General features: G+C 44.4%; 1 protein-coding gene across 1 annotated transcript in view; it reads left to right on the top strand.

Annotated features, from left to right (window-relative positions):
• Positions 1-22,987, top strand: part of IPO11 (importin 11) — a 1,257,051-nt gene that overhangs the window by 384,251 nt on the left and 849,813 nt on the right. The window lies entirely within an intron of this gene.

Raw genomic sequence — 22,987 nt, 5'->3', positions numbered from 1 at the left:
CTGTGCAGTGTAAATTCCCTTGTTAGGTATCTAATAAACAGCTGCGGTCAATAATATCCAGAGGCATTGGTCTATGACTAATTTGTGGGTTCCATGCAAACGGATGGCAGCCCGGCTGGCTGTCATGCACACCCTATTTATTAAAAGCTGCCTAATATTTCATTTTACCATTGTTCATGCAGCTAGCCTGTTACAAGAAGACTGTTAATTTGGTGAGTTCCATAGAAAGTTGGAGCGAAATAAATAATTATGTAGACTAAATAATTAAGGGAGAAATGATAGAAAAAGTGGAAATGAATTGGACATTTTGAAATTCATTCAGGAAAAAGAGGAAGGCTGTAGAAGACAGAGTAACTATCAATGAGATATTTGGTTTTGTTTTTCTTTGGTCCAATAAAACAGATTTTGACCTACCTACAATTTTGTTTTCTTTATCTTTCACATTACTCTGCACCAACTCTCACAAGACTACTATCATGCCTCATCTAAGTCTGCAGATTTACTGATTTCAGAAGCAATATAATCTACTAAAAACTTCAGTCTCAGGAATACAATAAAAACAAATAGTAGATTCACTATCGGGCCAACGGAGCGCACTGTTAACCCGCCATTGGACGCACATTTTCCCTTACCCCTTATTCAGTAAGGGGCTGAAAACGCGCGTCCCATCTCCCGAACCTAATAGCGCCCGCAACATGCAAATGCATGTTGATGGCCCTATTAGGTATTCCCGCAGGATTCAGAAAACAAAATGTGCAGCCAAGCCGCACATTTTGCTTTCAGAAATTAGCGCCTACTCAAAGGTAGGCGCTAATTTCTTCAGGCACCAGGAAAGTGCACAGAAAAGCAGTAAAAACTGCTTTTCTATGCACCCTCCGACTTAATATCATGATATTAAGTCGGAGGTCCCGAAACTTTCCAAAAGTAAAAAAAATAAAAAAATTTGAAGCCGGCCCGCGGCTGTCGGGTCGAAAATCGGACGCTCAATTTTGCCGGCGTCCATTTTCCAAGCCTGTGGCTGTCAGTGGGCTTGAGAACAGACGCCGGCAAAAGTGAGCGTTGGTTGTCAAACCCACTGACAGCCGCCGCTCTGGTCCAAAAGGAGGCGCTAGGGACGCGCTAGGTCCCTAGCACCTTTTTTTACCTGGTTTTAACACTGGGCCTAATTAGCATACTGAATCGCACGCACAGGAGAGTGGCCTGTGCGCGCGGTGGGCCCGCTCTCCCGCAGACTTTACTGAATTGGCCTGTATGTAATTAAAACTGACATAGGAGATAGAAAGCATTAGTAAATAAACTATATAATGAAGAAAATATTTAGGGAGAGATTGGTGCACAGTTGCATGAAAAGTAATGGAAAATGAATTGACAGGATAAAATTTCAGTTCCATACCACTTGCCTCCAGTCTGCATCCTGGGACTTGTGAAAGCAATAGTTTACAGAGTATTACTCTCACTGCAACTTGAAGGCCTCCTCATTTTTGCATCCTTGCAGTCAAGAAATCACTGAGATTTACTCATCATCCCATCAAATCATCAAACAAACTTGAAATCGGCCTCTTTAAATCTGAATTTCTTCAAATTCCCTTACTCTATGCCCCCCCCCCCCCCCCCCCCCCCCCGGCCTTCTAGAATCGGATGCCTCTCCTATTCTGGAAATCATAGCAGCTCACTTAAACCTAGACTCACCAGCCATAATTTTGGGAGACTTCAATCTACACGTGGACAAGTTCCCTCTCTCATCCAACTGTGAAGCCTTCCTCATGGCCATGGCAGCCTTGGGTTTCAAGCAACAAATTAACAAACCCACCCACAAAGCGGGCCATACGCTGGACCTTATCTTTACTAACTCCGGCATTTCACATCCAGAATACCCGGAGTGCAACAAAGTCCCATGGTCAGACCATACACTAATTTCCACCTCATTCTCACTGTTAAAACCGAGCTACAATCACTACCCCCCACAATCATTTCTCTACAGAAAAACTTGCTCCTCGGAGCACCTCGCCAAACTTCTAGCCCCAGATCTTTCTCTCATAGACGTCTCCACTCCCAATTCAGCCCTCCAATCCTGGTCTAAAATAACTGAATCAGTAGCAAATACACTATGTCCCCTAACAACAAAAAATCTCAAACACAATGCGCCTAAGAGTCAACCATGGTTTAATGAGGAACTGCGAAAACTCAAACATCTACTGTGACAGAAAGAAAGAAAATGGCGTAAAGCCCCATCACTTACCTCCCTAGCTGAATACAAATGTTCCCTCCACCTCTACAAGAACAGCACCTTGAAAACCAAAAGGGACTATTATGCCCGCAATATTCATCACCTCATCTTTGACTCGAAAGCTCTGTTCAATTATGTTTCCAGTCTCACAAAAACCATCGCTCCAGCCATCCCAGATGACCTAGTACAGATTAAAGCAGATGAACTGGCTCTTTACTTCAACAAAAAAATCTCTGACCTCTTTAAACAGCTGACACCAAACACAATCACATCCTCTAATACTTCATATCTACACCCAATCAGACATCTCTCTCAACTCCTTCGAACCCATCTCCGTTGCTGATATACAAACGGTCCTGAAGAAAATGAAACCATCATCACACCCCTTCGACCAAATCCCTACAAAAATTATCTTATTAATCCCAGATACAATATCAAATACTCTAGCCGACATTATAAATTGTTCCCTATCCCAGGGTATCTACCCAGATGACCTTAAAACGGCATCAATCAAACCACTCAAAAAACCAAACCTAAACACCAGTGATCCCAACAATTTCCGCCCCATTTCCAACCTCCCGTTCATAGCAAAAGTCATGGAAAAACTAGTAAACACACAACTATCTAATTACATTGAGGATCACCAAATGCTATCCCCGAATCAATTTGGATTCCGCAGAGCATTAAGCACGGAAACGCTACTACTCTCTCTTACAGACTTCCTCCTAGCCGGCATCGATAAAGGCCACGCTTACCTGTTAATCCTTCTTGACTTTTCGGCGGCATTCGATACGGTCAGCCATCACATCCTATTAAACCAGCTGGCAAACATCGGCGTTACAGGTACAGCACTGACCTGGTTTAAAACCTTCCTGGAGAACAGAGGATACAAGGTCAAAATCCATAACAAAGAATCTCAATACCATCCATCTTCGCTAGGGGTTCCACAGGGCTCTTCCCTTTCACCCACCCTTTTCGATATTTACCTGCTCCCACTCTGCCACCTCCTTACAAAACTAAACCTGAAACACTTCCTTTTCGCAGACGATGTTCAGATCGTAATCCCTGTAAAAGAATACATTACTAAAACATTAGAATTCTGGGAGAGCTGCCTAACTGAGATCAAACACCTCCTCAACAGCCTGAACTTAATTCTCAAGTGCTTCAAAAACGGAATTCCTCATTATAGCCCCGGAAAACAACAACATCTCCACAAACCCACCAGCCAACCTGCAAACCTCTCACGTAAGAGACCTAGGAGCTATCATCGACAACCGTCTCAACCTTAAACCATTCATCAACCAAACGACCAAGGACTGTTTTCACAAGTTACATATCCTTAAAAGAATCAGGCCACTCTTCCACTCCCAAGACTTCAGAACAATTTTACAAGCAATAATCTTTTCCAAGTTAGATTATTGTAATTCTATTCTACTAGGTCTCCCTGCTTCACATACAAAACCTCTACAGATGGTGCAGAATACAGCTGCTAGAATTCTGACTAACTCCAGGAGATTCAACCACATTACCCCAATCCTGAAAGCCCTTCATTGGCTACCTATTCATTACAGAATTTTGTACAAGTCCATCACCACCATTTACAAAGTCATCCACCAGCACGCCTCGCTAAACTTACAAATTCCCTTCAAAAAACACACCTCCGTCAGACCAATTAGGGAGTGTTACAAAGAATCACTACATGTTCCAAACGTAAAACCTTTCAACACAAATCCTTCAAAGACAGAGCGCTATCAACAGCAGGACCACTTTTATGGAACTCCATCCCATCCGAACTGCGCCAGGAACCGTGCCTACTAACTTTCAGGAAAAGGCTAAAAACCTGGCTTTTTAAAAAAGCCAACCAAGACACAGACTGATTCCTACTACCGTAGTCATAAACTCATTGCTATAATTGGGTGTAAATATCATCAACTTCAATCACGACTTCAGTCAGTCCACTTTGGATTTAATTTTGCATCTTTTTAAATATTCTTTGTAAATAATTCTGTTCTCAATCTATCTCTTTTCTCCTTCTTCCTATACTTCCTATACTCCCAGTTGTACTTCCCTGTTTATTGTAACTACAATTCCTGCACCAGTTATAGTTGCTTGAGTTCTCTGTACAATGCACCCCCTGTTAAATGTAAACCGGTTTGATGTGACCCTTGGTCGTGAAAGCCGGTATAGAAAAATAGTAAAATAAATAATAAATAATAAATTTTGAAGACTGCCTCAGCTGATGACCACTTGTCAGTCTGTGAAGGTTAAGTAAACATGTAGGTGGGTCTCCAAATAGCAGCTTTACAGATTTCTTGTAATATTAGCAATTCCTGCAACATATTTGGAGACTGATCTTGTAAAATGAGCATTGATAAAAGAAAGGAGTTTTCTGAAATTGCTTAACTTACCCACCTAGAAGTAGAAGGTGTTGATGCTTGAAGACTTTTTTTTCTTTTTTTTTTTATGAAACCCATATAAAATAAATATCTGATCTATATTTTTGGTCTTTTGTTCTTTGTTAATATTCTAAAATCCTTCTAACATCTAACAGATGCAACCATGTTGTTTTTTTTCCATTGATTAGGACACAATGTTGGCAAAACTGTCTCATGGTTGATGTGAAAATGTTTATTTTTGCTATAAATGCAGGAACTATTCTTGGCACAATTTTGTCTTGAAAGAACTGAATAAAAAGTGAAAATGCAGTCAACGATGTTCACTATCTCTTTTTACTAAACACATAGCTACAAACAAATACAAATTTAGCAGTAAGGAAAAACATTAATCGAATGGCTGAAATGGAAGAAACGTTAACATGTTCAATGGATTTAAACTTCTTCAAGAAAAATGGATGGAAATAATAGTTCTGATCAATTTTGTTGATTTGAAAAAAAAAATCACGTCTGTATGATAGGTTATTACTTTCTGGTTACTTTGAATGTTTATTTACCAAGTAGCAAAGAATTTCTAGTTTTAATATAGGAAAATTGCTTACCTGAAATATGTGTTATGTGACGACAATGCAACAAGGCAAACATATGTCACATGACTATCTTATGCCAGCAAGATTGACCTAAGACAGACTGGAGGTAGCCACAGTGTGACCCATATGCATCTGGCAAGTCTGGTCCTGGCTAGTTATGGTGAGTGCATGTTGTTTCCAGCTGGAAGTGATGTTGACACTGGATCTCCTGGTGAGAGGCGACTCTGAACCTTGGTATAGAATACTACTTTGAGCAGGAATCATCAACAAAAGATGATGTTATTCAGCCCTTATTGGTTGTTTTTCTTCTCCCCTGCCGTTGAAGCAGAGAGCTATGCTGGATATGCGTGAAGTTTTAGTTTTTCTTCTCCCCTGCCGTTGAAGCAGAGAGCTATGCTGGATATGTGTGAAGTATTAGTTTTTCTTCTCCCCTGCCGTTGAAGCAGAGAGCTATGCTGGATATGCGTGAAGTATCAGTTTTACTTCTCCCCTGCCGTTTAAGCAGAGAGCTATGCTGGATATGCATTGAAAGTGTAGTATGCATTGAAAGCCACATTAACTATCAAATATTGAATAAGCCTAATAATTGGTAATACCTATAGCCTGTGAACTCACCGTTAATTTTACATACTCTTACCCACCCCTGTTTTTTTTCTTTTTTTTTTTTTGTTTTTGTTTTTAATTTGGAGATTGCCTTTTTGACTGCCACTGAAGGAACTCAAAAATTTCATTTTTGAGTTCCTTCAGAACCCTGGGATGCATACCATTTGGTCCAGGTGATTTGTTACTCTTTAGCTTGTCAATCTGGCCTGCTACATCTTCCAGGTTCACGGTGATTTGGTTCAGTTCATCTGAATCATCACCCTTGAAAACCAACTCTGGAACCGGTATCTCTCGAACATCCTCATTAGTAAACACAGAAGCAAAGAATTAATTTAGTCTTTCTGCAATGGCCTGATCATCCCTAAGAGCCCCTTTAACCGCTCGTTCATCTAACAGTGCAACTGAGTCCCTCACAGGTTTCTTGCTTCAGCTATATTTTAAAAAGTTCTTATGAGTTTTTGCCTCTACGGCCAACTTCATTTCAAATTCTCTCTTAGCCTGTCTTTTCAGTGTTTTACACTTAACTTGACAATGCTTATGTTTTTCCCTATTTTCTTCAGATGGATCCTTTCAATTTTTGAAGGCTGTTTTTTTTTTTTTTTTTGGCTAAAATAGCCTCTTTCACCTCACCTTTTAACCATGCCGGTAATCGTTTTGCCTTCCTCCCACCTTTCTTAATGTATGGAATACATCTAGACTGTGCATCTAAGATTGTACTTTTAAACAATGTCCATGCCTGTTATACGCTTTTAAGATTTGCAGCTGTACCTTTCAGTTTTTTCTAACTATTTTCCTCATTTTATCAACGTTTCTCTTTTGAAAATTTAGTGTAAGAGCTGTAGATTTACATATTGTCCCCTTTCCAGTCATTAGTTCAAATTTGTTCATGTTATGATCACTGTTGCCAAGTGGCCCCACCACCATTTCCTCTCTCACCAAATCCTGCATTCCACTAAGAATTAAATCTAAAATAACTCCCTTTCTTGTTGGTTCCTGAACCATTTGCTCCATGAAGCAGTCATTTATTCCATCCAGGAATTTTATGTGTCTAGCATGTCCTAATGTTACATTTACCCAATCAATATTGTGGTAATTGAAATCTCCCATTATTACTGCACTGCCAAATTGGTTAGCTTCCCTGATCTCTCTTAGCATTTCATCTATCTTATCCTTTTTGCCAGGTGGATGATAGAATACTCCTATCATGCTACTTTTACCCATGAGATTTCTACTCTTTTAGATTCTACTGAGCATTTAGTCTCTTGTATGATCTTTATCCTGTTGGACTCTAATATCCTGGACATAAAGTGCTAAACCCCCACCAAGTTGATGCTCCCTATTATATTGGTATAATTTGTACCCTAATATAGCACTGTCCCAGTGGTTATCCTCCTTCTACCAGGTCTCTGAGATGCCCATTATGTCTATTTCAACACTCACAGCTATATTTTCTAACTCTCCCATCTTACTACTTAGACTTCTGTCATTGGCATACAGACATTTCAAAGTGCATATTTTGTTTGTATTAACCTTCTTTTCAGTTGATATGGATAAATTGAAATTCTTAAGTTCAGGTGATTCTTTACTTATAGGCACTTGGGCTACTTTTGCTTTTATTGGAACCTCTCTGTTGGGATGCCCTAACTCTCTCCTGTTTCATTAGTATCAAAGATACATTCCTCCGAACCATGCATGGCTTTCCCCCTTGTTCTAGTTTAAAAGCTGCTCTGCATCTCACCATGGAGCGATACAGAGGCATTATGACATCCACTGTTTATTTGCCATTCCCTTCCTAATAATTCCTAACTTTGCTTTTTTGACCGCCACAGCTGATGATTTCAATGTGTTTTCACTATGATGCCTAGATCTCTTTCCTGGGTGGTAATTCCTAAAATAGACCTAGTATTGTATAAATGCAGCATGGCATTATTTTTCCCTATATGCATTACCTTGCACTTGTTTTCATTAAATTTTATCTGCCATTTGGAAGCCCAGTCTTCCAGTTTCAAGGTCCTCCTGCAATTTATCACAATCCACTTGAGATTTAACTACTCTGCATACTTTTGTGTCATCTGCAAATCTGATCACCTCACTTGTACCCCTTTCCAGATCATTTATTTATTTATTTATTTATTTCTTCATTCATTCATTCATTCATTCATTCATTTATTTAAATATATATTTAAATATATTAAAAAGCACCGGTCCTGAGGCATTCCACTGTTTACCTTTTTCCAATGTGAAAACAGACCATTTAATCCTACTCTGTTTTTTGCAGTCCACAAAAGGACATTGCCTCCTATCCCATGACTTTTTAGTTTGCTTAGAAGCCTCTCATGAGGGGCTTTGTTGAACACCTTCTGAAAATCCAAATACACCACATCTACTGGTTCACCTTTGTCCACATGTTTATTCACCCCTTCAAAAAGAATGTAGGACATTTGTGAGGCACGTTTTCCCTTTGGGTAAATGCATGCTGGCTGTGTCCCATTAAACTGTCTGTCTAAATGTTCTGTGATTTTATTCTTTATAACAGTTTCCATGATATTTCCTGGCACTGAAGTCAGGCTTACAATCTATAGTTTCCCAATTTACCCCTGGAACCCTTTTTAAATATCTGGGTTACATTGGTCAACTTCTAGTCTTCAGGTACAACGGATGATTTTAATGAGAGTTTGCAAATGAATTGAAATAGGTCTGAAATTTCTTTTTCTTTTATTCATATCCCTTGGCTAAATACCATCCAATCCAGGTTATTTGTTACTCTTCAGTTTGTCAATCTGGCCTACAACATCTTCCAGGTTTACTGTGATTTGGTTCAGTTCATCTGAATCATCACCCTTGAAAACCATCTCTGGAGCTGGTATCTCCCAACATCCTCTTCAGTAAACACCGAAGCAAAGAATCCATTTAGTCTTTCCATGATGGCCTTATCTTTCCTAAGTGCTCCTTTAACCCCTTGATCATCTAACCGACTACCTCTCTATGGCCAAATTGTTTTCAAATTCTCAGCCCATCTTATCAATGTCTTACATTTAACTTGTCAATGCTTATGCTTTATCCTATTTTCTTATGATGGATCCTTCTTCCAATTTTTAAATTTTTTTTGGCTAAAATAGCCTCTTTCACCTCCTTTTTTAGCCATGCTGGCAATTGTTTGACTTTCCTTCCACCTTTCTTAATGCGTGGAATACTTCTGGAATGTGCTTCTAAGAATGTATTTTTTTAACATTGTCCACGCCTGTTGCACACTCTTAACCTTTGTAGCTGCACCTTTCAGGGTTTTTTTTTTAAACTATTTTTCTCATTTTATCAAAGCTTTCCTTTTGAAAGTGTAGTGCTAGTCATGGATTTGCTTACTGTCCCTCCAGTCATTAATTCAAATTTGATCATATGATCACTATTGCTTAGTGGCCCCACCACTGTTACCTCTCTCACCAAATCCTGTGCTCCTCTGAGAATTAGATCTAAAATTGCTCGCTCTCGCATTGATTCCTGAACCAATAGCTCCATAAAACTGTCTTTCCTAGTGTGTAGCAGATGGACTCAGAACCAATGGGTATAGTGTACTCGTGCTAGCAGTTGGAGACGGATCAGATTTCAATCTGACGTCAGCCCCTAGTACATATACCCCTGCAGGAAGTGCAGATCCTCAGTACTTTCCATCTCCATAGCAGTTAGGAGCTATCTGCACGCTCTCCGAGCGTTGGAACCAAATTTAAAGAAGAAAATTCTATTGAAGACGAGCCCCGCTCTCCTGCGTTGATACCCTCGGGTCCCTCCCCCAGTCGAGATTCCCGAGGTGATTTCCGTGATCCCTCTGAGGTGAGCCTCGGTCCGACCGCTGAATCGTGGCGGGACCTAGCCCTCGAAGGATCGGGCGCGGCATAGAGGCAGCCTCGGTCCGGCAGCCGAATCGCGGCGAGGCCTTACAGCCCCCGAGCGAGAGGAGTTCGGGCGCGGCTGAGAGGCAGCGGGTGCACCCTCAAAAGCGGCGGTAAAGGTAGTTGCCCTCTCCCCCCGCAGCCGGAGACCGCCCGGGTCGAGACCGGGAAGCGCCGAAGATAAGGTAAGGTAGAAATCTTTACTTGTGCCGGTCTCCGAGGATTGAGGACGAGCGCAGGCCATCGGCCGAAGTCAGTGCCACCGGGTTGATTCGCCCTAGAAGGACCAGACCCCGGCATTTCCAAGGGCCTTCCCACGTGGAGACCCTCCGAGGTAGTCGCCATCTTGCCCGCATGGTCGCTGTCGCCATCTTGGCCTTATTCGCGCCGTTCACATCGCTGCCCGGCCGAGCGCACAAAATCTATCTGTGCGCACAAACCTAATTCTGCGTGTAAGTTATACGCACAAGAACCCTTGGACGCATAAGCAGCGCGCACAAGTTCCGGTCGCACGGACTACGCGCACTCGACTACCTGTGCGCACATCCCGGGTTAAGCGCTCAGATATGCGCACAAACCCTGGCTAAGTGCACAGATACGCGCGCACGCGGCCAGGCGCTCCGGAGCGAAACATGTATACGCAGGCAACCTCGACACCTCCAATAACGGAAGTAAAATCCCTAGGCCTCTGCTCAGCATGGCACCTCAGGGCCGCCCAGAGCCAGGAAGCCGATGCCTTATGCGCCCAATGCGAGGAGGCCCTGGGAGATCCACCACAGGCTCAGTCTCGCCCAGGGCCGGGGACTAGCTCTTCAGGGGGTTCCCTGGAGCTAGCAACCCCCAGCGGGACTCCCTCTCAGCCGGAGGCTCCCAGGGAAGTAGCGCCACTCAATGTGGACCCCTCAATGTGGAAGCCTTTGTCAGAATGCAAACGGCTTCCCGGGCGGACCAACCACATACGTCGCAGGAGGACCCCTATGCTCCAGGCCCCTCAAGACCTAGGCATAGGCTTTTAACGCCAAGTCACCTTCGGGGGAACGGACATCTCAGAAGAAGAAGTCGAACCTCTAGAAGAAGGAGAACTCCCCCCAGGGACAGAACCCCACCGAACCATGAGACGGTTCTTCACAATGGAGGAGCTCCCGGATCTGGTCTCCCAATGCCTGGTGGAACTGGCGATTCCGGATTCAGAAACCCAGGGGGGTCCCGAGGAGAATCCATTTCTGGAAGGCTTTCGACAGACCTCCCATCATTTCCCGCTCTTGCGAGCCGCTCAACAGCTAATTGACCTGGAATGGAACACCCCAGAGTCTGCCTTTAAAGGGGGGCGGGCCTTGGCCAGCTTGTAAACCCTGGATCAAGCAACCAAAGACATGCTCGCTTGCCCTAGAGTGGATACCATGGTCTGCGCAGTCTCCAAGCGCACCACCATTCCGGTAGAGGGAGGAGCAGCACTCAAGGACACGCATGACCGGCGGCTAGAAGCCATGCTTAAACAGTCATTTGACGTGGCCGCTATGTCTCTTCAGATTGCGGCCTGCTGCACCGTGGTGACACGTGCCTGCTTATCCCAGGCCAGGAACGGCACCCCGGGAGATATCCTGGACCCAGCGCTATCCTTTCTAACGGACGCATCCTCAGACCTTGTAAGCACAGCGGCCAGAGGAGTATCATCAGCGGTGGCGGCCAGGAGACAGCTCTGGCTCAGAGGCTGGTCGGCCGACCCATCTTCCAAAACACGCCTCACAAGGATGCCCTTCAAAGGAACACTTCTGTTCAGCAGCGATTTAGAAAAGATGGCGGGCAAATGGGGCGAATCCCCAGTACCGCGCCTTCCGGAAGACAAGTCAGGGAGAGCACAGTGACAGCCTTCCAGGGCCTCCAGGGGCAGAAGCTCGCAGCGCTTCAACCCATACAGGAGCAGCTACCAAGCGCCCCGCCCTCCGGGCAGGAACCAGTCCTTTCAGAACAAGCACAACAGGAGGGGAAACAGCTCAGGCTCAAGGCCCGGACGCGCTCCGCAATGAGAATCAGCCAACCCATCCAAGGGAAGCCATAGGGGACAGACTGGCCCTATTCTACCAAAGATGGGTCGATATAACTTCGGACAAGTGGGTCCTAGCCATCATCCGGGAAGGGTACTACCTGGACTTCATACGCATCCCCCGGACAAGTTTGTGGAGTCCCCCTGCCACGACCCCACCAAAAAGGCGGCAGTGGAAGTTACACTGGCCAGGCTACTGAACCTCGAGGCCATAACTCCAGTACCTCCTCAGGAGATAAACTCTGGTCATTATTCCATATATTTTTTCGTTCCCAAGAAAGAGGGAACGTTCTGACCAATCCTGGACCTCAAATCCGTAAACCGATACCTGAAGGTCCCCCGCTTCCGCATGGAAACCCTGAGATCCGTAATAAAGGCAATACAGCCGGGAGAGTTCCTCACCTCCCTGGACCTGTCAGAGGCGTACCTGCGCATCCCAATTCATCAGGAACACCAGCATTACCTACGTTTCAAGATCCTGGGCCATCACTACCAGTTCCGGGCCCTACCCTTTGGGCTAGCCACAGCACCACGGATGTTCACCAAGGTGATAGTGGTAGTGGCGGCAATACTGCAGAAGGAAGGAGTCCTCGTACATCCTTACTTGGACGACTGGCTGATCAGGTCAAAGTCACCAGAGGAAAGCATCCAATCAGAGTCAAGTCTCTATTGGAGAGCCTCGGATGGGTGGTCAACACGAACAAGAGTTCCCTGCAGCCCTCACAATCGTTGGAGTACCTGGGGGTCCACTTCGACACCAAGGAAGACAAAGTCAGCCTGACTCCCACAAGGAGATCAAAACCGTGGAACCGGTTGCAATCCTTGATGAGCGACCCTCGCCCCTCGGTATGGGATTACCTGCAGGCCCTAGGGCTTATGGCATCCACACTGGAAGTGGTCCCCTTGGCGAGGGCCCACATGAGGCCTCTATAACGCTCACTGCTGTCCCGTTGGAACCCACGGTCGCACAATTACGCCGTACGCTTACCTCTCCCGAGCACAGTCCGGACCAAACTACGCTGGTGGCTGCAGCCCAGCCACATGAACAGAGGCTCAAGACTGTCATCCCCAACCTGGACTCTGCTAACGATAGACGCCAGTCTACGGGGATGGGGAGCACACTGCGAGGAACTAACCGCCCAAGGGCAGTGGAACGCAGAAGAGGCAGGATGGAACATCAATCGCCTAGAAGCGCGGGCAGTCAGACTCGCCTGCCTGCGGTTCGCCCAAAGACTCCGAGGCAAAGCGGTCAGGGTGATGTCCGACAACGCCACAACGGTTGCCTACATCAACAGACAAGGGGGAACCAGAAGCCAACAGGTGTCACTGGAGATAAACCCACTGATGGCATGGGCGGAAGCAAATCTACAGGAGATCTCTGCCGTCCACATCGCCGGGAAGGACAACATCACGGCGGACTTCCTCAGCAGAGAAAGACTAGACCCAGGAGAATGGAAGCTGTCTCCCGCAGCCTTCCAGATGATAGTAAACCAGTGGGGAACACTGGAAATGGACCTTCTGGCAAACAGAACCAACGCCCAAGAACCCAGATATTTCAGCCGCAAGCGGGAGCTACAATCCCAAGGGATCGATGCCCTGGAGCAGGCCTGGCCACGGGGGACCCTACTATACGCCTTCCCGCCGTGGCCCCTCTTGGGCGCAATCATTCACAAGATACAGCTACACAAGGGACTAGTTCTTCTGGTGGCCCCGGATTGGCCAAGAAGACCATGGTACGCAGACATGAGAAGACTGTTGGCAGGGAACCCTCTACCCCTGCCCCCTCTCAGGGACCTGCTACAACAGGGTCCGATCTTCCACGAGGACCCAGCTCAATTCTCTCTTACGGTCTGGCCATTGAGAGGGCTCGCCTGAAGAAGAGCAGATACTCGGGGGCGGTAATAGACACCCTCCGAGCACGCAAGTTCTCCACATCGTTAACATACATAAGGATCTGGAGAATATTTGAAGCCTGGTGCGAAGATCACGCCACCAAGACAGGTTCACTTAAAGTTCTCGTGATGCTGGAGTTCCTACAGAGCGGACTCCAAAAAGGACTGTCCCTCAACTCCATCAAGGTACAGGTGGCAGCACTGGCATGCTTCGGCACCAGGGGCGAGAGCGATAGCCTAGCCTCTCATCCGGATGTGTCACGTTTCCTGAAAGGAGTCAAACACATTCGTCCACCCCTGAAGTGGCCGGTACCTCTGTGGAATCTCAACCTCGTCTTGGACTTCCTATCGGGAACCACCTTCAGACCTCTTCGAGGGCTATCACTCCATCATCTGACCCTGAAGATTGTCTTCCTACTGGCAGTTTGTTCAGCGTGACGCATATCTGAACTACAAGCGCTGTCTTGCCGTGAACCCTTTCTCAGGTTCACTCCGGGATCCTTCCAGCTGCGCACGGTACCGTCATTCCTTCCCAAAGTGGTCTCCCACTTCCATCTGAACCAGATCATCTTGCTCCCGTCGGCGGGAGCCCTGAAGAATTCGGAAGAAGCCCGTAGTCTGCGTCACCTCAACATTGGCAGAATCCTTTCCAGATACCTGGAAATGTCAGAACCCGTACGGAAGACGGACCACCTTTTCGTCCTTCACAGCGGGAAAAGACTAGGGGAAGCAGCCTCGCGGGCAACCATAGCCCGATGGATCAAGGAAGTTATCAAGGCGGCCTATGTAGAAGCAGGGAAACCTCCGCCTCTACAGATCAAGGCCCATTCGACCAGAGCCCAGGCAGCATCCTGGGCAGAAACAAAAATGATGTCACCCGCCGAGATTTGCAGGGCGGCGACATGGTCCTCCATCCATACCTTCTGCAGATTCTACCGTCTGGATGTTCAGGCCCGGGAGGACACGGCATTTGCAAGGGCAATACTGAGTGGGTCACAGGCAGCCTCCCACCCGGTTCTGAAGTAGCTTTTATACATCCCATTGGTTCTGAGTCCATCTGCTACACGCTAGGAAATGGAGAAATTACTTACCTGATAATTTCGTTTTCCTTAGTGTAGACAGATGGACCCAGCAGCCCGCCCTTGGCTGCCGTCACGCTTGGTATTGCAAATAATTCAAGGGTAAGCCTCCTTTTTGTTTACCTAGGTCTCCACCCGGCTGGGTGTCGACGCTTTCCGGTTGAGCTCCCTGGCGGTCTCCAGCTATACTCAATCGACAAGTTCAAATTAATCCAGTTAATCAAGTTATAGAGTTTATATAGTTACGAAGTTATACAAGTTAATCAAATTAACCAATCGGTCAGTCAAACATATATCCACAATGCTTTGCAAGGAAGAATACTGAGGATCTGCACTTCCTGCAGGGGTATATGTACTAGGGGCTGACGTCAGATTGAAATCTGATCCGTCTCTAACTGCTAGCACGAGTACACTATACCCATTGGTTCTGAGTCCATCTGTCTACACTAAGGAAAACGAAATTATCAGGTAAGTAATTTCTCCATTTCCATTTATTCCTGGATGGAATAAATGCCGTGACGCCAAATGTCATGAAGTCGCACCTTGAGCGGCCCAATTGCACGAAGAGGGGCCGCTTTCGCCCGTGCAGGCGTCCATCTTCGCGGGCAGTTGGAGGCAGGAGAGGGGAGCCGTGGTCGTCCTCGTCAATGTCCGGAGGGGGGCTGCAAAAAGTAAGTCGCTTCATTGCTTTACACTGCCAGTCCCCCCTCCCCTCCTCCCGGAGCAAGGCTGCTTTTCGCGCCCTGCTTCAGGAGGAGGGGAGGGGTGACTGGCAATCCCGAGCGTAGGATTGCCCGTCCTCTCTCCCCTCGCTCTCTTGCTACTTTTTTTTCGTTTTTTTTTTTTTTTCTTCGGGAGGAGGGGAGAGGACTGGGGCTGCCCCGGAGACCAGCACCCATGGACGCGGCCAGGGCAGGAGAGCGCGGGGGCTGGGGGAAAGTTTGCTGCCTACCCTTACCCCTGCCTCTAACGCAGGGGTAAGGGTAGGCGGTAAGTTAGCAGGTTAAACGCGTGGCAAAAACGGCAGGGTAAAATAGCGATAGTCGGGGCGCGCGTTACTGGATGGTAGGGAATAGCTAATTCGCTCGTTTACATTTAATATACATGCCGCGTGCGGAAGGGGTTACCCTGGGATTTAAGGACGCGGTAACAGTAGGTTAAAGGGGATTGTGGATCGCAGGAAGGGCTAACGTGGCCGGAAAGTGAGTAGAATGCGGGTTAGGAGTGGGGTAAACGCGGTCGAACTTTACTGGATAGACCTGTTTGTCTTGGTAAAGTCCCAGACCCTTTAAAACAGGCCATAGTCAAACTTATCCTAAAAAAACCCAACCTTGACCCATCTCAAACCTTCCCTTCCTAGCAAAAATCATGGAAAAAGTTGTTAACACCCAACTCACGGACCACTTAGAAAATCACAACACTTTATTCCCCTCCCAATTTGGTTTCTGTAAGTTCTTCAGAAACCCTCCTAATCTCCCTCACAGACACCCTCCTCAAAAGACTAGACCATGGCCAGTCTTACATTCTCGCCTTGCTTGACATATCCTCTGCCTTTGATACCATAAGCCACAACATCCTAATTAACCGTTTCACAGAAATCAGCATCACAGGAACAGCCCTGCACTGGTTTAAATCTTATCTGGAGAACAGACACTACAAAGTCAGAATTGGAAACACGGAATCCACATCCATACAACTAAAGCAAGGCATCCCCCAAGGATCCTCGCTATCATCCACCCTTTTCAACATATACCTGCTGCCCCCCTCTGCCACCTCCTCTCTGACCTTGGCCTTACTCACTTTATTTATGCAGACGATATCCAAATCCTCATCCCCATTCAAGAATCCCTATCCAAATCCCTCGAGACCTGGGAAAACTTCCTCACCGCAATAAACCTCCTCCTCACAAACCTGCACCTTGCCCTAAACACATCAAAAACTGAGCTCCTCATTATTTCTGCCCACCACAATTCAGTGCCCAACCCCGACATTGACCATCTCCCCTCCTGTGTCTCCTTTGCCCAAAATGTACGAGACCTTGGCATCACCATTCACAACCTATTGAACCTAAACAAATTCATCAACTCAACCATAAAAGAATGCTACTTCAAACTCCATGTCCTCAAAACTGAAACCACTCCTCCTTTTTTTTTTTTAAATTCTTTATTTATAATGTTTTACAAACTATACAAGCAGTAACTTGCAATTGAAATTACAGATATATGTGAGAAAGTTTAGGAAATACAATTATTTTGCAATTTTTCTTTTTTTTTTTTTGAAAATATATTTATTAAACTTTTTGCATAACAGTGAAAACAAGTTATATTCCATCTGTATACATGACGCGGACCTTACATCAAATCCTACAGGTTAAACATGAGTCTGAAAACTAACAATATGTATATAAACAAACAATCCAACAATCAACATCCGTTCATATCTCCTCCCAGTGTTTCCCCCGTCCTTCCTGCTTATACGTCCATTGTAAAGGAATGGTCGTGGGGTGTGGGAGAAAACCCCGAAGGAAACTGTACTTGAGTTTTGGGCATTCCTAAGTTACCAATACCTTTGTTTTTGTGCATAAAGAGGGGTTTTTCTGTCTCCCCCCCATCAGGTAACACGACCCTCGTTCAGGTCTATATATATCTTTTCCAGGTCATGGATTTACCATTTTTCCCACTCTGGGAGCTAGATAATCCGTGAAAGCGGACCAGACTTCCCTGGTTGTTATAGATTTTCTAGGGGTAACTGGTGTAAGAATGGCATGCTCCATAGAGCAGAGGTGCACCATTTTCTTGAAACAAATTTCATGGCTGGGGTTGGTCATTTCTAGCCAGTTTAATAAAATAACCTGTTTGCCCACCAGGCCAGCCTTCAACACAAATAGCCGTTCCGAGGTCGATAAGTTGATGGAGGGTAGGGTAGACGTCCCGAACAACCAAAGGTGCGGGTCAGGCATCAAAACTCGTGTTAAAACGGCCGAACAGGTACGAATCACTAGTTTCCAAAAACCAGCAATAGCCCCTCCCTTTTAATGAATTCCGTTCAGTCCTTCAGATCACAATCTTTTCTAAAATTGACTATTGTAACTCTCTACTCCTAGGCCTACCCACTTCAATCATCAAACCACTCCAAATGCTGCAAAATGCTTCCGCCAGAATTCTAACTAACACCCACAAAACAGACCATATTACCCCTGTCCTTAAAGAACTCCACTGGCTTCCAATAGCTTTCCGAATTCAAGAATCTCTCAGTTATTCACAAAACCATACACAACTGCAATATACACTGACTGGACCCACTAGATCAGCTTACAAAGGTACCCTACACACACCCTCCCCCAAGACCACACACCTCAATTCCACGAAAGATCGAGCCCGATCGATTGCAGGATCCGCCCTCTGGAACTGCATGCCTCCCGACCTCCGTTTAGAGCTATGCACCCAGAAATTCAAGAAAAAGCTAAAGACCTGGCTCTTTAAACAGGCATTCCCTGAGTAGCACTATCCTCCACAACACCCCTTACCATTACTGCTTAACCTATCAGATACCTTCCCCCTTGTCCTTCCCCTCATTAAACCTCTTGCTCCCCTCTAATTTGTAATCTCCATCAGGTGTTAAAGCCTCTCAAGACCCTCCCCGAAAAGAGTCCATAGCCCCATTTCTCCCACTACTAACTCTTAATAACCCACAACTGATCCTTCGATACCTGCTTTTTTGATCTTTGTTCTGTTCAATACATATTTTATTGCCTTAGTTAACTACCCCAAATATTCTATATTATATCTTCCCTTTTACCATAAGTACCAATTAATCTACATTGTATAATCACTATTGTTTTATTGCTTTATTACTGTATATTTCCCTCTTATAATCATAAATCTTATAATCATAAATCATAACCAAAAAATGCATGTTAATATCAGACATATTACAAGAAAAAAACCCTGACTTCATCGCCATTACAGAATCCTGGTTCAAAAACACCAATCAAGTCATTCTGAACCAATTTGACAACAATGCCTATGACACTTTCTCAATCCCTCGTAATTACCGAAGAGGAGGCGGTCTTCTCCTACTTATCAAAAAACATTTTTCATTGAAAATGATCCCACATAATCTCCCAAAACAATTCGAAGTTGCACTCTTCGACTCACCAAATTTACAAATCTGCCTTGTCTACTGCCCACCTAAGCTTCTCGATAGCAACATCTCTCCGCTGCTCGAGTTCCTTTCTACCTATATTAATTTGAAAAAACCTACAATCATTCTTGGTGACTTCAACCTTCATATAGATGTCAACCCAAGATCTCTAAATTGCCAAACCCTTATTGACATGCTTTCAAGCTTAAACTGCTTCCTTCAAGTGCATAACCCCACTCACAAAGCAGGTCATACATTAGACCTAATTTTTACTAATAACTACTTCTCTAATACCACAATCTCCCATAGTCCAGTTCCATGGTCTGACCACCATCTTCTACTTTGCAAGACTCAAATAAATTTCAACAATTCAACCTACTCAAAGGATACACAAAATTTCTTCAAATACCGACCTCCATTTCAATCTGATATTCTCCTGCAAGAACTGGGTTATCAGCTTTCTAATCTCGACCTCTCTAACATAAACAACGCCATCCAATCCTGGTTTCAAATTACTGAAGAAACCGCCAACAACATTAACCCAGAGAAATTCAAACGTCTAAGGAACAAAAGAGAACAACAAAACCCCTGGTTTAACACCACTCTTAAAAATATGAAAACGGCTCTCAGGAAAATCGAAAAAGAGTGGCAAAAAAACAAGCAGCCAGTATTACAGCAGAAATACCGCACACATCTAGCCGCCTACAAAAAAACCATCCAGAACACGAAATGCGATTACTACAGTAAAAAAATAAATAACTCCGCCAACAAATCTAAATCACTGTTCAACATAGTAAACAACCTCATCGCCGATAACAACAATCACAATACCACCGCAACAAAAAATTTAAGCCAAGACTTAGCTATCTTCTTTAAGAACAAAATTTCAAAAATTACTGATGCCTTCAACACCCCATCAATCATAGAAAAGCATCCTTTATTAAATATAAGTCCTTGGCTTGAATTCAATCCTATCTCCAACTTGGAAACAGAGAAAATGTTGAAAAAAATAAACCCTGCACGTCATGACATGGACACCATCCCAACTCGAGCTCTAAAGGAAATCGCTCATCCTATAGCCCCAACAATAGCAGCAATCATCAACAAATCTCTTATTGAGGGTGAGCTTCCTACCAAACTAAAAATCGCTACAATCACGCCACTACTTAAGAAAAAAAACCTCAACCCAGAAGATTTAAACAACTACCGCCCAATTTCAAACCTTCCCCTCTTTGCTAAATTAACAGAAAAGGCGGTTCTGAAACAACTAAACGAACACCTGGATGACCATAAAATTCTATTTCCCGCACAACACGGCTTTAGAAAAACCCTCAGTATAGAAACCCTACTACTCAATCTTTCTGACACCTTATTAAGAGGCCTCGATAACAAACTAGATCACCTTCTGATCCTCCTTGATTTGTCAGCAGCCTTTGACACAGTGGACCACAAAAGGCTTATTCTTAGTCTGGAATCCATCGGACTCGCTGGAATAACCCTTAACTGGTTTTCCTCTTTCCTTAAAAACAGATTTTTCAAAGTATCCTACAACAGCTTTTCATCCGAGGCCATCCCTCTGGATACTGGAGTTCCTCAAGGGTCGGCTTTGTCACCCATTCTCTTTAATATCTACCTTCTTCCTTTATGCCATCTTTTAACTAGCCTTAACATTATTTTCTACATGTATGCTGATGACATACAACTTCTCATTCCCATTACTTCGTCTTTAGAAGAATCAATGTCAAAAGCAGCCTCACACCTTGAAGCAATACGAAATCTGCTAAACAACCTAAAATTATGCCTAAATATGAGCAAAACAGAATGTATACTAATTACAAGAAAAAACTCTGGTATAACATACACTCCTCCCTTCCAATTTGACAACATTCAATTTCAACTCAAAGACAACGTTAAAGATCTGGGTTTCTGGCTAGATAATGAGCTAAATCTTAAAAAACACATCGCAACAAAAACAAGAGAAGGCTTCTTCAAAATTCAAATACTCAAACACCTAAAACCGCTGCTTCACCCCCGGGATTTCAGAACCGTTCTTCAAACCCTCATCTTCTCCAGTATAGACTACTGCAACTCCCTTCTAATTGGCCTTCCCAATGCAACCTTAAGACCACTGCAGTTACTCCAAAATGCAGCTGCCAGAGTCCTGACTGGTAAAAGAAAATCCGACCATATATCCCCAGTACTCCACAACTTACATTGGCTACCTGTTAAAAAAAAGAATAGAGTACAAAGTCATCACAATAACCTCGGCTTTTGTTCATCTGACTATCTTACTTATTTACAAATTTGTAGTTATATTCGGCATACGGTATTCTCCTGTAAGAGGGCAATCACTAATGGGCCTTTTCAGAGATTTATACATCTTAGTGGTCTTAAAGTGGTAAAGCTTTCCATGTATTATCGATATCTGCATGAGTCTTTTCACTATGCTATATATGATAGTAGTTCTGCTGCCTGGTCCAATGATTTGGGATGTGAAATTACGACCAAGGCCCTGTTACTAAGTGCCCGGGTTGTTCAGAAGGCAGCCCTTAGTGTGTACATGCGAGAATTGCACTTCAGGGTTACTCTCCGGATGCTAATTTGGCCAAGGAGGGCTTTCCTTGCTGGGATTGCCCAGTCAGGGGCGTGCCCAAAATGCTCGCAGCTTCATGCCTCTTTGTTGCACTGTTTATGGGATTGTGTGGTAATACAACAATTTTGGACTATGATCTCCCAATTTTTTTCAGAGCCCTTCACAGCGAGCTTTTGTTTGCTGGGAATTCGGCATTCGCATGGGGCCACACAAGCGCCGAGGACATTGTTACTTCATAAAGGCCGGCTGACGGCCCTTAAAATTATTCTACGTCATTGGATGTCCTCTGCACCCCCATCTCTACCCGAGTGGAAGGATGCCATGTTGGAACTTTATCTATTAGAGCGTAAATCGTTTCCACTGTCTTCGCAGACCCAGCGGACTAAGCTCAGAAATGTCTGGTCTCCCATTCTCCAGATGCTACCTTTCAATGCCTCTGTTTTGACCCACTAATCTTGATGTTGAGACTGGGGTGCTCTTGGTGATTTGGGTGCGCCTTCTTGTGGTACTTTTATGTACTTTCTTCCTTGAATATGCTGGCTCGGATGCCCATCTTGTATATATGCTCGTATATATGCTCGTATCTATGCTCGTATATATCCAGGGATTCTTTTGAGTGGTGATATGGGGACAGTGTTCCAGTGATTGCATACCTATCCCTTGCATCTTAACTCTGATTGTCGACTAGTGAATGTTTGGACAAGTGAACACCTGAGCGGAGTGGGAGGGGGGAGGGCTGGGGATCGGGTGGGGGATAGTGATGGGGAGGATGAGGGTGGGTTGTTTTGTCTTTACCATACTGTCTATTGTATACTGCTGATATTATGTAAGAGGGTACAGAACTGTTGATGGTTTATGGTTCATAATTGGCCTTTTTGGTTCATTAATGTTTGATGGTAAGAACCTAATTTTTCTTTTCTTATCTTTGAATGCTGTATGCCTCTTTTAAAAACTTTAATAAAAATTATTACAAACAAAGTCATCACAATTCTACACAAGTCAATTCACAAAGCAGACTTCACTGCCCTGGACAATATTATACATCTGCATAAATCATCACGTACAACAAGATCTACATATAAAATTCAACTGGATGTCCCTTCATTACCACAAGCTAAACTTTCCTCCACCAGAAATAGAGCCATCTATAGTCAGCCCAAAATTATGGAACTCATTACCTCTACACCTCAATTCACAAGAAAATCTTAAATCTTTTAAAAAAGAACTTAAAGAATGGCTACTCTCACAGTCTTACAATGACTGTTCACCCAATGATAACAGAGCATAAATCCTTTTCATATCCACCTCTTGCTCCTTTTTATTCCAGCAATCCTTCTGACACTCGCCCCGACTTGCAGAAACCTTCCTTCTCATTAACGGCTTCAACCGTCAACCTCAAGCGTTACATTCATTCTTATCTAATTCTCAATGTACTTATTAACTTTTATTAAGTTAATGTTCTGTTTCAATCTCTGTTTTAATGTTATTAATTCAAATGTAACTGGTTCGTTATAATGTAAACCGGAGTGAAGGCATTGT

This window comes from Rhinatrema bivittatum, chromosome 1 (assembly GCF_901001135.1).
Source record: "Rhinatrema bivittatum chromosome 1, aRhiBiv1.1, whole genome shotgun sequence".
NCBI lineage: Eukaryota > Metazoa > Chordata > Amphibia > Gymnophiona > Rhinatrematidae > Rhinatrema > Rhinatrema bivittatum.
The sequence above is the reverse complement of the archived record's forward strand: the minus strand, read 5'-3'. Positions and strand labels throughout refer to the sequence as shown.